This window comes from Athene noctua, chromosome 2, assembly GCF_965140245.1.
Source record: "Athene noctua chromosome 2, bAthNoc1.hap1.1, whole genome shotgun sequence".
Classification (NCBI taxonomy): Eukaryota; Metazoa; Chordata; class Aves; order Strigiformes; family Strigidae; genus Athene; species Athene noctua.
In genome coordinates this window covers 92054419-92067131 of record NC_134038.1, presented here as the reverse complement: position 1 = coordinate 92067131, position 12713 = coordinate 92054419, and positions in this window count along the sequence as shown.

The window sequence follows — 12713 nt, the reverse complement described above, 5'->3', positions numbered from 1 at the left end:
CCTGCTATGGGCATACTTGAAAAGACCTGCTTTTGTCAGTCCAGGGGAAGAGGGAAAGGGAGGGGCTGAGGGGGGAGGAATTAGAGGGATGTGGGGGCTTTTGGTTTTACTTAAACAGTCTCAAATATCCAGTTTACAATGCAGCGATGTTCTTCAGAATTTATTAAAGGGGGGGGGGGGGGGGGGGGGAGGGGAATGAGCCGAGGAGACTTGACTGCAGATCTGGTGAGCATTAATATGCATCGTGCTAGAATTTCATGAGGCAAGCGAGTTTTGTAGCCCTTGCTCTGGTGGTCCTCTGCTGACAGGATCTCAAGCCGCTATTTGTTATCTTTAGGCCTGATAAGTACATCTGGTTTTGATTCAGGTGGCCGCGAGCTTGTCTCAGAGTTGAAAAGGGTGCTTTGCTCAAATTGAATTTTCTCACAAATTTCAAACTGGGATGAGAACCAGAAGAAGCTGGGCCCTGTCACACAAAACTCCCGTTTTGCTTGCTCGGCCTTTGGGCTCGTAAAAACCTGGCACAAATCAGTTTCACCTGTTTGGCTAAGTGAGTACATGCTAAAAGTAATAAAGCTATTAGTGCAATCAGATATTTCTCCGCATGTGTTCTGATGTAAAAAGAAGAAAAAAAAAAAGAAAGAAAGAAAGCGGGGAGGTGAACTCTTCTCAACCCTGCCTGTCACGTATCTTCCTGTGTTCCTGTAAATTAGTTGCAGAGAGGCTGCTGCTGGTTCTTCATGCCTTTCTGCCTGGGCATTGTAGGCTGGCAAGGAGACCTGGCTGCAAAGAGCTGTTAAACTTTGTCCCTCTCCCTAGAAAACAATTTAAGTCGCTGTCTGAGGTGAAGAGGGGAAGGAACTATTTTTGTCGTTCATCACCTCGTACTTTCCAGCTCTCTTTGTACCAATACCAGACGTGCCCCCACTTTTAGACAGCAAAACCCCACCTGGCTCTCCAGAGAGGAATGCTTCAGTATTTAAGCAACCCGAGTCCTCCTGCCCCCAGATACAGTCACTTCCAGCAGCACGACAGGACCTGGGTGATTAGCTCCTGAGATGCTATAAAGTTTGAAAAAACACACGCATCTGACACCATTTCCTGCTGCAGTGCATCGTCATGTTCGCACAGCCAGGGTCTTTCATGATTTATGGGAAAGACTCTCGGGCAAACTTAGAAATGAAAGAATTTAAGAGGCTTCTGGCCCCAAACAAAGAACAGTGACATCTCTAATTAACTCCACTCTGGCAACACATTTTATTACCTATAAATTTGTGGCATTCCAGGGGCATCTCCTGCTCATGCAAGGTGCTCTGTAAAACGTTCTGGGAACCTGCTGGACAGAAGATACCATAAAAGAGTACTCTGTAACTCCTCACCCTGTCATTCATCTATGGTCCGCTTGAGGAACCTCCAGGACAAAACATGGGGCATTTTTTGTTCGATCTGTTCTCTATTTCCACGTTCCTTTTTTTCCATTTCATTATACGTTGCTTTGTTGTGCATTTTTCCTTGCAGTGGCTTCTTGTATGTTTCATTTTATAAGAAGCTTCACATGCCATGGAGATTAAGAAAATACATTTGTGATACATACTTGTCATGCCATCTAAATGTAGGTAGTATTACCTTCACAAAATGAATAAAACAAGCACCTTTGTATAAAATAATAATCCTCGCAGAGATATTTTATAATTGTATCAGAGCAACTCCCTAACCTAGATCCAACTAAAGGAATAAAAAGAACGATACTGTTGGCATTTTTCATAAGTATTTCTCTGTATTTTCCAAAACTAAAATGCTATAAAAATATAAAACATCTGTATAGCTTCTTGCAGAGAAGGGTGTCATTTTTGAGGAAAAAATTACTGAATTTCCCTTAGAATGTTTTATATGTTAATATCTTTTTTAAAAAAAAAATAAAAAATTACTGGCCATAGTAGCTCCCTCTCCTAAACCTACAATGCAAGAAAACTGGCTGGTTCCTGTTAAGAAAGATCAAGAAAGTGCAAAAAGCCATGTGATATCCATTTCCTCCAATATTTAATAGCCAATATTTAACACACTAATTCATGTACTCTTTGGGGTTCTCAAAAAAGGTACTCCATTTTCATGCTCCACCTGTGTACCTGAGTTCTGAGAGGAATTTACTTTTGAAAGTCTCCTCATAATTTATCAGAGTCATTTTATTTAAAGAGCTATGTAATGAACATACCATACCTTGCTATTATGGGTGTTGTCATGAAGTGAGCATTTCTGCATAGCATATAAATGGTGTTGTTCCCAATTGCACGACTGAGCTCTGAACAGAAGAAGACATGTGAAGGATGTTGAGAAGACCACTGGCCATAAGCCAAAGGAGGAAGTGAATGCTACAGCCAGAGTATTTCTGTCCATCAGTACTAATCTTGTTTGGGGATGATTTTTGTTGGTGTCACATTCTTAGGCAGGCTGATGGAGACAGAAAACCACAGAGTATTTGAGTGTCTCCTTCAGCCAGTTCTAGGCCCCTGGGGTGCTTGAGAATATCCAAGGGACCTCTTCTCATTGTCTTCATGGCTGTATGGGGTTTTCTACCAGATGGAGACTGCCATCTTTGTGGGATCCCCAGTCTGAGAAATTAAATACTATGAGACATCTCTGTTGGTATATGGGGACCACTGTGGAAATGCTTTTCTATGGCTGTTCTGATACCACCAGGAAGGTCACTGACCCACTCTGTCAGACAAACACAAAGACAGAGCTTTCAGACAATGTCTGCACCATCTATTCTGTCTGTAGCTTTCCTTTAAAAAAATTCCAGACCTGCTTTCAGTCATATATCTATTTATGTTGTTGGGGCTGTCACTCTGAGACTGTCATCAGGCTGTCTGAGTATGATTATTTATTAATTATAATTATGTAGGTCATGATTTCTCCTCCACTCACCTTCATTTACTTGGCAGGGAAGTCAGGTCTGAGACACAGAGGCAAGTCGTGGATGAACGTATGCCCACAGCATACCCACTTAGGACATGGTTCTGGCATCCCTGTTCACACCTGCTCAGAAGTCTGCTCTTCTAGTATTTTATCACTCACATTTCCTACACATGGGAGTAAGACACTGGTCACCGTAATGGCAAGAGTCATAACAGCAGCCTTTGTGACTTGGTGGTACAAAACTGATTGATTTCCACACTTGCTGCCCTGTATACCTGTGCCTAGTTGTTCCTTAAACTGCCAGTCTGACTTTCCCAAATTCTAAGCGAATGCAACTTCTTATCTTTCGTCCACTTCTGACATCCTGCCTCGACTTTGCACCCGACCTACCGAAATTCTCCTCATTCTTGCAGTGTTTCTCTAGGCTGCGAATCACAGAAAAGAATGGGAACAATCAAAAAAGAAAACATGCTGAATTTCTACCGGTGGGATGCTTCCCTCCACCCACACTGGCCTTGTTTAGGTGGCTGCACACATAGCATGGCCTTTTCTAAGCTGACAAAGCTCATGCGGAGGCAGCAAAGCCAGCTCATTGCAAGGTCACCATCAAATTAATGTCTGTGGTGTTTCTTGGCCTCTCTATATGACCTTTAGGGAAGAGACAGATCAAAGGCAAAGCCATTGAGTTTGGGGACGTTTGCCTTCTAAGTTATTGGGACAAAATGTCACCAGCTGAAGAACAGCAGTTGGAGCATCATTCACAATGGGCAGGCTGAGGAGACAAAGAAAGGGTAAATTGCTGGAAGCGTGTCGATGCCCCTATCCCTTCAGGAGGTGGTGATCACAGTAGCAGTGTAACATAGGGTGGATCATTTGGTCTTTGTGCTGCAGCTGACACAACTCCACCAACCACAGTTTGTCACCTGCCCTCTCTCAAAACCACAATGCTCACCTTGGTTCAGAACAATTTTTCCTAACTCCTTTCTATTCTCTCAGTTAACATATAAGAAGGCAGAATTCATTTAAAAACCAAAATCTCAGTACTTTGTTGTTTTTCCAGTAAGCTATTTTACAATGATGTATGCTTTTCCTCTTTACCTTTCTCATCTTTCTTTCCACCAAATATTTTCCAACAGCCACAGTCTAACAATAAAAGCAAAATATTTAATGTACCAAGAAAAAAAAAATCTGATTTAAACTGGTTAAAACAGATCACAGCCACAGAAAGCACATAGAAGCAGCAAGAATGTCAAAACTTCAGAAGAAACATACTTTGAAAATGAAGGAGTTGAACAAAACAGGTTGGAATAAGTAGTCTTTTTTTAGAGGTCCTGGTTTCTAGGTTTTCTCTCTACAAAATCTTGTGCTGTTTGTCTTTTGCTCTTTATATATCACAGAATTCTTATGTAAAACTCTGTAAATTCAGAACTATAAATATATATTTTATATTTGTATAATTTTTGTTTGTTTAATAAAATCAAAAGTAAAGAAAAAAATTGTTTTCATCCAATATGTCAGAAAGATGCTGGAAATGGCAAGTTACAGGATAAGAGCAGAAAGACAGACAAACATATTTACTTATTCTACAGAGGGATACATGCAGTCTGTAGTACTGATGGGTTTTTAATAGTTTTGATTCCAGGAAGTGATTAGAAAATTTACTTCAATTTTTTCCCCCAGAAATCCACAGAGGTTTTACTTTTCTCCATTTTAAAAACAGATCTTTAAAGTTAACCACAAGCATAATTACTTTTTGAAATAGGATTAGTGTTCAAGTGATTTATAATATTTAAAAGGTGTGAAATAAATCAGAAGTGATTTTGGGGAAGAAATTACACATTTGCACAATACTGGATGTCCAGAAAGTCAGAATATAATTAACTTTTATTTGTCATACGTCTCTTTCTGTAGCAAAAGAGCAATGGATAATTTAATATTTCTAAGTCAGAGAACAATATCACATCAGAAAGTACTCTATTGAAAAGTCAACACATTTTAAGTTATGAAGAAGAAAAAAAGGTAGAAAGAAATGCATTTCAAAATGTACTTTGTTTCTTTACGGTGGGGTACCCTTGGTGCAATCTTGTGGTCTTGGGAATTTCAGGATCTATCAGTTTATTTCATTTTCTATTTCATTTTCTTAGCCAACAAATAATCCATACACAGACTGTGATTCAGTATGTACATTTTTTACTGCTTGCAGTAGAAAATATCATCCTATCACTTCTAGAGACATTTATTATAGTGTAGATACCTCTTTCCCCCAGAACAGTTGATCTTCACAAACATTTGATTTTCTACATTGACTTGGGTAAGCTGCACATCCAAACATCAAGCTTGGTCTCCCGGTTATGTGGTAACATGCTCAGAAACAGCTGTTTAGCTGTAGAGTTCTGTGAAACTATTATGCAGACTATCTAATAAATGAAGCGCTTTGCTGTATGAATAAACTAAATCAGGCTATGTTTGGGTGAGATACTTAGCTGTTTATCTCCATTTTGTAGGAAGGGAAACAGCCTCATCTACAATCACCTGAGATGCGCGAGTGGGAGTGGAACAGGGCATCCCAACCTCACCTATGTTATTTGTGAAAGCCATGGAAAAGATGTGCAATGGATGCACAAATTTTATGCAGTTCCTAATCCTTACCCATGCTTCTGTCCATTCTTGTTGCTTTGACTTAAAAATATATATATGTATGTTTTTGGTTTTTTTCCTTGCCCTTTCCTTTGCATCCCTTCTCTTCTACCTCTGCTGGTTTTACATGAAAGCACCAACAGAAAACATAGGCTTTCTCTCTGAGTATTTCCATGTTACCTGGAGTTAACTACTACTAGGTATTGGGCAAGAGATTTTATTCCACACTCAGGAACATATATCAACCAGATAAACTGTCAAGGAACACCTATATATTTACCCTGTAAGCTACACCTGAAAGTTTCATTACTTAGCCTTGGGGCTCGGATTCATGCAGGGCCAGCATGGCTGTTGAAGCTGAGAAGTAAATAGTCTCTGCATGTATTCCCCATCCTATGCTTGGGGATGGTTCATCTTCATGTTGATCAAGCCCTTGGCTCTCTGCAATTTCTAGAGAGGCATTGGAAGGCAAAGTGAGATTGGTGAGGGTTTACCTTAAAACACTGCGTAGTAAAGCGCAGCTGTTCAGCAGCGTCTCCATGAGCAGTTTAGCCACCTGAATGATAAAGGGTGAATGGGGGCTGCAGCCTGTCCTAGTCCAACAAATCCCATCTCCACTTTGTGAATCAGGGCATGGGCACATTTATAAATTACAGATTTTAAAGCCAAAAGGGAGCACGGTTGCCATTTTAGCCTGCCCTCCTATGTGCATTATAAGGCAACCTGACTTGGCAGTCTTATTACAATTAAACATTGAATTTTTTTCATTACACCTTGAACACATTCCTCACAGAATAAAGTTAAGTATATTGGAAAAGCTGCTGTTCCCACAAGCCCTTACACTGAATTCACAGAGTGAAGTGTAGTGCAAGCTGGAGCAGGTTAAAGATGGAGGAGTTTCTTACCATTCCTGTGTTCAAAAAAACTCCATTGCTGACGCTTTTTTTATGGCACTGAGCTCTTTCTACTGTCATTTTTTCACTGTCAGAATGATACAAAAATTAAGTATAGACAGACCTATATTGGAAATAGTATGTGAGATGCATACTTTGAAGAAATAAAGAGCCCCTTAAAGTTAGTGGCCATTGTGGCAAGAGTATGCCCAAAGACTGGGCTTTTGAGGCGTTAAGGTTGAAAACTTGCGTCCTAAAAAAGTTTGGAAGATTTAAAATCTAAACCAGTTCCAAACAGATGCCCACTAACCATTTTTTTCAAGACGTGTACAAGAACCTGACTATCATTTTGAGGCAGCCGGAAGAGAAGTAGTGGAATAGTATAACTTGTGCTCTATAAACCTGTCTGAGTATTTCTGGCATTATTGTTAAATTAAAGTTATATTAAAATGAAACACTTCACTATTTAGCTTTCTGTCTGCCTGGCAGGCTTTGCTGCATAAATCTAGTCAGAGAAATTGGCCTATTTGAATTGGACATTGGATATAGCATTTCTGCACCATCAAGAAAATGGCTGCACATTTTTTTTAATTGTTTCCCTCACATATAATTTTTAAGCACTTATAAAAATGTTTTCCTTGTTTCACTCCCCACTGAATTAAGAATGCACATGAATAGTTGCCAGTTGGCCTATGCAATAGTCATTCCACCAGGCAGCAATGAGAAAGTATGAAGTGGTTTTTGGAAGAACTACCTTTCTTTTCAAAATGCACTAGACTTTGCATAGCTTGAAAAAGATGCCTTTTATTCCCTTCAGACCAATTCGTTCAGCTCAAGAAGAAAGAAGAATTTCCTACCAGTTAACATAAAGGATAAACATAAGAAGTCTTGCATGTACTACTTGCTATCTGCTTTGTGACTAAACGAACTTTTGCTATTTGTTGGAATTTAAGTGACTTATATTCTCCAGAGATCTTGATTATGCATTGACAGAAGTCTCTTGTTGCTGTAGGCATGTATGGTATTTAATTTTCTCCCTATACCCTCCGAAGTCTGTCTTTCTCACCAATACACTTGTGGATATACATATCCATTAACAAACGGATGATTGCCGCATAATTGCTCACTTACAGTTCTTTCTGAGGGGGTTGCAGGGGAGTCACAGTTTCCTGGAAAATATCATGCTGACATACAAAACTATGTTTGAGATGTATGGAAAGTAAGGACAATGACAAAATATTTCATGCTGCCAGCTTATTGTACAAAAACCACATAAAAATGTGCAAGTGGTGCTTCTGTTCTGTCACTGGAAGAGAGAGAGGAAATAAATTCCCACTAGGTAATCACTGCTGATGTCTCTAGAGCTGTTCAAAGTGAAAAGACGAGGAGACAGATATTTTATTTCATTGTACTAAAAAACAAAAGTCAGTTTTCAAAAGCAAAGTCAAAAAAAGGCTTGTCAGATAGGAAAAAAAAAAAAAAAAGTGAGGATAACTAGAAGTGAGCACAGGCAGAATGGTTACCTGGCACCAGTGTTGGACTGGGCTGCAGGAGCTCCCTGCCCTGCTCCACTGACCCCCTGCCTGGGGGGCACAGAGGGTCCCCTGGGCCCCCAGGGCTACCAAACAATCGCTGGTTTGTTATAGGGACCGGCTGCCCCGGGCTGCCAGACCCAGCTGGAACAACACTCTCTGCTTCCAGACTGGCCTGGGGAGCTCCTCCACCGGGTAACACCAGGCAAATCTCCAGGAAGCATGAATAATTGAAGGTTTTTAGGAAAAAAAAAAAAAAAGCTTCAAAACTAATTTTCTACTCTGGCACTCTCTTGATGCTTTCAGCTCTCAGGTAGCCCTGAAAGACATCCACAGCCTGGGACTAAAAACAAATCCTGACCTCAGTAGATGAGCCGGGACCTCAAACTGATTTTTAGCAGTCCCCACCAGGTAGGAACATCTCCCTGCTCTGTCTGGTTCATCATCCAGTGAAGCTGATTTATTTCTGAGCACCATGACAGGGCATGAGCAGCGGCCACAGGGGACACACACCTCTGTCTTGAGCAAATCAGGGGTTTGCTCAGGAGCTGTCAGACTGCAATACAAGCACCCTCAGTTCGCTCCATCTTTCATGAAGTTCCACATGGCAGTTGCAAGAGTTCCCAGGGAAATTTGAAAAAGGCACCTTTATAACAATCTTTTCTCGTTTCTGCTTTTGAGGATTTGGTTTCTTTCAGTGTGCTCTGGACTGTGTCATCTGGCAAAAGCCGGCTTTATCTAGATCTAATTGTTTTCTCAATTAAGCCTAGAGAGAGATATTTTTCCCTTTTGGATTACTAAGCTCATTTTAAGAAGATAATTTAGTGGCTTAATTTAGTGTCATTAAAATTAAATTTTAACTTCAGTTTTTCCTCCCATGCTGAGGTGTGTAATGGATAAGTTGCCTCCTGGGAAGGGTAAATTTCTCTCCTGTTTTTCCTTAGTGGAGAAGACACTGAGGAGGAAGGAAGTAATAGGTGAGTTGAGAAACAATTAATCTTTTCATGTTTGGATCCTAATTCAGAGAATTAAGACTAGGCTAAAAAAAAATACAGGTTAATCTTGACACCCTAGCATGTAAACAAGAGCAAGATCTTCCTGCTGCCACCAGCCTTCTACCCAGATCAAGTTGTGAGGACTAAAACAAATGGTGAAGGTATCTTTCATTGGTTTTGGAAACACAGCACCCTGTGCCTCCTTTTATCATTAAACTGTGTAGACTGAGGCACAGGTAGCACATTCCCTTCTCTCCTGGCTTCACCTGTGAAGGTGATGGGACTGTGAAGGGCCATGTGAAGAGGCAGAGCTGCTTGCTCCCTGCTGCACCAATGGCCTCCAAATGCAGAAGAAGAACATCGGTTAGCTGACTCAGGCTACTTAGATTTACCTCTTCTCTCTTTAGGTCCTGTCTCCTGTTCCCCCCACACTGAATCTTTCTTCCATCCCTTTCCACCATCCTCAACACTGTCAGCTCCCCAGCAAGCCTCCATGCAGCAGCCAACAGAAAGGTCTTGACCCCACCATCCCTACCAACACAGATAACTGGTCATCCTTGCATAAATGCTGCTCCTCCAGAAAGGCATGATCGGTAGTCATTCGAAGGTAATAATTTCATTGGGATTTGCACAATGTCCTGGAAGTTTCCAGGCTGGAGATGCTGCTAAATGCCTAAATCTTCTGCTAATCTCTGTTGTGATGGATAGTTTTTAATGTTTCTGAAAATCGGAGTGGGGGTAGGCGTGCACAGGTCTGGAGGAGCAAGCAAAGAGAACAGCACGCTGTACATCTACTGCTTCTCCACAGGACTGCAGTTTTAAGGGGTTTTATGCTATTATGAGTTACTTTTCTGGATCCTATTCAGATCCCCTTTCTTGTGCTTTGCACAGACATATCTGTTGACTGCAGCTGAGGTCAATGTGAACTTTGTCTGACAAGGATTGAATAGGGCCTTTTGTTCCTATATTAATTTTTATTTTTCAAAACATACAGTGACATTTCATAAGCAAATGACAACACAGCTTTAGAAAAGGCCGATGAAGGATTAATGTGCCAAAAAAATCTGTTAAAGAATGGCAATTACATTAAGAAAACTAGAATCTGAGAGTTGAAACAGTAATGTGGTTCTACCAGTGCTGCTATCAAAGGACTGGCAAACAGTCAAGCAGCAGCTGTATTATAAAGCATGTATATTGATCTCCAAATTTGTAAATGAGAAGATTTATGTTTGTTGGGAAATGATAATTTTTATTTTTTTTTTTTTGTAATGCAATTCAGGAAGTGCAGATGATATACTTTCTTACCTGAATTTTAATACATAGTTTTAAAACATTAAGACTACTGCTAACACCTGCTTTACATAATTATTTGCAACTTTGTCTTCCTAAGAAACTTTACCTTTTAAACATGTGTCTCATCACATATCTATTTATTTCTCTCTTCTCATTGTACACAGAAGTTACTTTTCATACTTTATCTCTCCCACACACAACCCCTCACTTGTACCTCACACACTGACGTAAAGAACAACAGAGAAATGGCAAAGCAGGCTTTTTCTTGATGTCAGGAGTAAAAAGAAAAAGCCTTCTTTTAAAAAAATTCCTACTAAGGAATGTAATAAATGTTATTATTTAAATGTCCTAATATTTTAGCAATAAGGACATTTAAATTACATTTGAACACAAACCTTACTTCACATTTGAGTACTAACTGAAATTCTTACTGTTTTCTAGAGAACCTTTCCTCAAAAGTTGGATTATTCACAATGAAACCTTTCAGTAGTGAATCGATTTACTTTTTAATGAAAATTAAAAAAAAGAGTAATTGCCTCAAGAAAAAACTGTAAGATTATTCCTTCATCATTCTATTTGTCAACCTTACCTGATCCTACTTAGGATTAATTGCACTTTATTTCTAGACGTCCTTCTAGAAATGATACCCATAAACATAAAGTTAGACTTTAAAATTGAAAGTCCAATGCTCTCTGCTAATTTCAGAGTTCACTGTGTAGGCTGAGCCCATTTCATGTTGATTGTCGCACAGAAAAAAAAGGCAAAAAATTAATCTCTGATGTGATTCTTCAAAGGAGCCCCTGAGATGATTCTGTCCTCTAAGTACGTCCGTTGAGTCAGTAGTGGTGGATTCAAACATGCAGTGAGACCTCTGAAATGCTTTTCAAATATTTTTACAAGGAATGGAGAGATTTTGTCCTTGAGAAATCCATGTGCCTTGCGGAGCGCTCATAAATAAACAGCTCTCAGGATAATGTTTCACACTTCAGCTAACTCAAGAAAGGAGAATATGTTACTCCAACAATTTCTAAGGAAAATTGTTCCTCACAGAGCCTCGTAAAATACAGAAATGCTTTCTGTCAAGCTTTACCTCCATATGACTGTGTTTCCTGTGATGTGAATTAATTACCTGTATTCTTTAGTCTCTTAAGTCACCCTAGTCATATATGTAACTATGATTTTATTACTGAGTTTTTGGTGTTTGCTGGTTCCACCCCCTCCCAATGTGTTTCTCAGAATCCACAACACTTCTTTTCTGGTTTTCACTTGGTTTGGGGTTTTGTTGGGTTTTTTGGGCTTGTGCTTTTTAAAACTTTTTCTGTTTATCTTGATTTTGTATTAGCAGTTCCATCAGACTAGCAGAATATGCACCATAGTCACAGATCACACATACATCTGTTGCCACTGGGCATGAACATGAAAATATTGATCAAAAAGGTCCCTTCTCCTTAACTCACAGTTTAAGCAACAGTTACGGGGAACACTACAGAAAATCCCCACTGCAAAAGCTGCCAATTTCCTGCTTAGGTTTTAATTTTGTCCAAGCTATTTGATCTATCTTGTTACAACAGAAAAAATGTTTTATGTCTCACCTTGCTATACAGTTTAAAACACTGTGCTGTGCATGATGATCCCTTTCAGTGTACTGTGGGTCTCTGCTCAGGCGTCTCAGATACAACTTCTGAGGGATTCTATCCACTTTATCAGATTCTACATTGGGTTAAAGTTATGAGCACTGTGTTTTTCTTTGCTGCATACTGCTGCTTCTAGTGGGGTTCTTGACAGCTTCTTAGTTCCTAATTCAGGCTACCCGTGAAATGCACAGAAGTGTGCTATAGGGATCAACTGGTCACTCTTTTTCCCTAAGGTGAAAATTAGCATAAAACATGAATATTTCTGATCTAAACCAAATATTTCATCTAAGAATGAGAAAAGCCCATGACAAATAAATGTGACAGTATGTTGCTTTGTCTTGCTCCCTTCTCTTCTGCTGCTTCTAGTTTTATCTTCCAGAATTTAAAATGTATTCAAACCGTGTTGTCCCATTCCTGTGACTGTGTTGTAGGATAACTGCATAATACAAGCAGCTACTCACTTCTTTACATGAAGGTATAAACTGTTGATTCATACCTATGTTAGTGCAGACATAGCAATCCTAATTAACATATGACCATAAAGCTATTTGATTTTTCAGGTCATTGGTAAAATGACAATATTTCTTTCATCATTTTCACCTTATCCTGCAAATAATACTTTTCCACCCTATTGAGATAAAAATCGTGAACCAATTATTTAATTCAGGGCATTTTATTTCATTTCCTTATCAATTAGAATTTCATTTCAGTAAATTATATCTTGAAATATTTTTATTTTCAGAAGAAAAATTAAGCTTTTTAAATTTGAGAGTGTCAAATCAGTATTATGAAGCTCTGTCACACTCTGTGGAG